The sequence below is a fragment of the Fistularia commersonii genome, chromosome 2 (genome assembly GCF_037954325.1).
Source record: "Fistularia commersonii isolate RoL2024-O1a breed Wild chromosome 2, RoL_Fcom_v1.0, whole genome shotgun sequence".
Lineage (NCBI taxonomy): Eukaryota > Metazoa > Chordata > Actinopteri > Syngnathiformes > Fistulariidae > Fistularia > Fistularia commersonii.
Window position 1 is genome coordinate 1 of NC_141285.1, and position 2,500 is coordinate 2,500.

The window sequence follows — 2,500 nt, forward strand, 5'->3', positions numbered from 1 at the left end:
CTAACCCTAACCCTAACCCTAACCCTAACCCTAACCCTAACCCTAACCCTAACCCTAACCCTAACCCTAACCCTAACCCTAACCCTAACCCTAACCCTAACCCTAACCCTAACCCTAACCCTAACCCTAACCCTAACCCTAACCCTAACCCTAACCCTAACCCTAACCCTAACCCTAACCCTAACCCTAACCCTAACCCTAACCCTAACCCTAACCCTAACCCTAACCCTAACCCTAACCCTAACCCTAACCCTAACCCTAACCCTAACCCTAACCCTAACCCTAACCCTAACCCATAACCCTAACCCTAACCCTAACCCTAACCCTAACCCTAACCCTAACCCTAACCCTAACCCTAACCCTAACCCTAACCCTAACCCTAACCCTAACCCTAACCCTAACCCTAACCCTAACCCTAACCCTAACCCTAACCCTAACCCTAACCCTAACCCTAACCCTAACCCTAACCCTAACCCTAACCCTAACCCTAACCCTAACCCTAACCCTAACCCTAACCCTAACCCTAACCCTAACCCTAACCCTAACCCTAACCCTAACCCTAACCCTAACCCTAACCCTAACCCTAACCCTAACCCTAACCCTAACCCTAACCCTAACCCTAACCCTAACCCTAACCCTAACCCTAACCCTAACCCTAACCCTAACCCTAACCCTAACCCTAACCCTAACCCTAACCCTAACCCTAACCCTAACCCTAACCCTAACCCTAACCCTAACCCTAACCCTAACCCTAACCCTAACCCTAACCCTAACCCTAACCCTAACCCTAACCCTAACCCTAACCCTAACCCTAACCCTAACCCTAACCCTAACCCTAACCCTAACCCTAACCCTAACCCTAACCCTAACCCTAACCCTAACCCTAACCCTAACCCTAACCCTAACCCTAACCCTAACCCTAACCCTAACCCTAACCCTAACCCTAACCCTAACCCTAACCCTAACCCTAACCCTAACCCTAACCCTAACCCTAACCCTAACCCTAACCCTAACCCTAACCCTAACCCTAACCCTAACCCTAACCCTAACCCTAACCCTAACCCTAACCCTAACCCTAACCCTAACCCTAACCCTAACCCTAACCCTAACCCTAACCCTAACCCTAACCCTAACCCTAACCCTAACCCTAACCCTAACCCTAACCCTAACCCTAACCCTAACCCTAACCCTAACCCTAACCCTAACCCTAACCCTAACCCTAACCCTAACCCTAACCCTAACCCTAACCCTAACCCTAACCCTAACCCTAACCCTAACCCTAACCCTAACCCTAACCCTAACCCTAACCCTAACCCTAACCCTAACCCTAACCCTAACCCTAACCCTAACCCTAACCCTAACCCTAACCCTAACCCTAACCCTAACCCTAACCCTAACCCTAACCCTAACCCTAACCCTAACCCTAACCCTAACCCTAACCCTAACCCTAACCCTAACCCTAACCCTAACCCTAACCCTAACCCTAACCCTAACCCTAACCCTAACCCTAACCCTAACCCTAACCCTAACCCTAACCCTAACCCTAACCCTAACCCTAACCCTAACCCTAACCCTAACCCTAACCCTAACCCTAACCCTAACCCTAACCCTAACCCTAACCCTAACCCTAACCCTAACCCTAACCCTAACCCTAACCCTAACCCTAACCCTAACCCTAACCCTAACCCTAACCCTAACCCTAACCCTAACCCTAACCCTAACCCTAACCCTAACCCTAACCCTAACCCTAACCCTAACCCTAACCCTAACCCTAACCCTAACCCTAACCCTAACCCTAACCCTAACCCTAACCCTAACCCTAACCCTAACCCTAACCCTAACCCTAACCCTAACCCTAACCCTAACCCTAACCCTAACCCTAACCCTAACCCTAACCCTAACCCTAACCCTAACCCTAACCCTAACCCTAACCCTAACCCTAACCCTAACCCTAACCCTAACCCTAACCCTAACCCTAACCCTAACCCTAACCCTAACCCTAACCCTAACCCTAACCCTAACCCTAACCCTAACCCTAACCCTAACCCTAACCCTAACCCTAACCCTAACCCTAACCCTAACCCTAACCCTAACCCTAACCCTAACCCTAACCCTAACCCTAACCCTAACCCTAACCCTAACCCTAACCCTAACCCTAACCCTAACCCTAACCCTAACCCTAACCCTAACCCTAACCCTAACCCTAACCCTAACCCTAACCCTAACCCTAACCCTAACCCTAACCCTAACCCTAACCCTAACCCTAACCCTAACCCTAACCCTAACCCTAACCCTAACCCTAACCCTAACCCTAACCCTAACCCTAACCCTAACCCTAACCCTAACCCTAACCCTAACCCTAACCCTAACCCTAACCCTAACCCTAACCCTAACCCTAACCCTAACCCTAACCCTAACCCTAACCCTAACCCTAACCCTAACCCTAACCCTAACCCTAACCCTAACCCTAACCCTAACCCTAACCCTAACCCTAACCCTA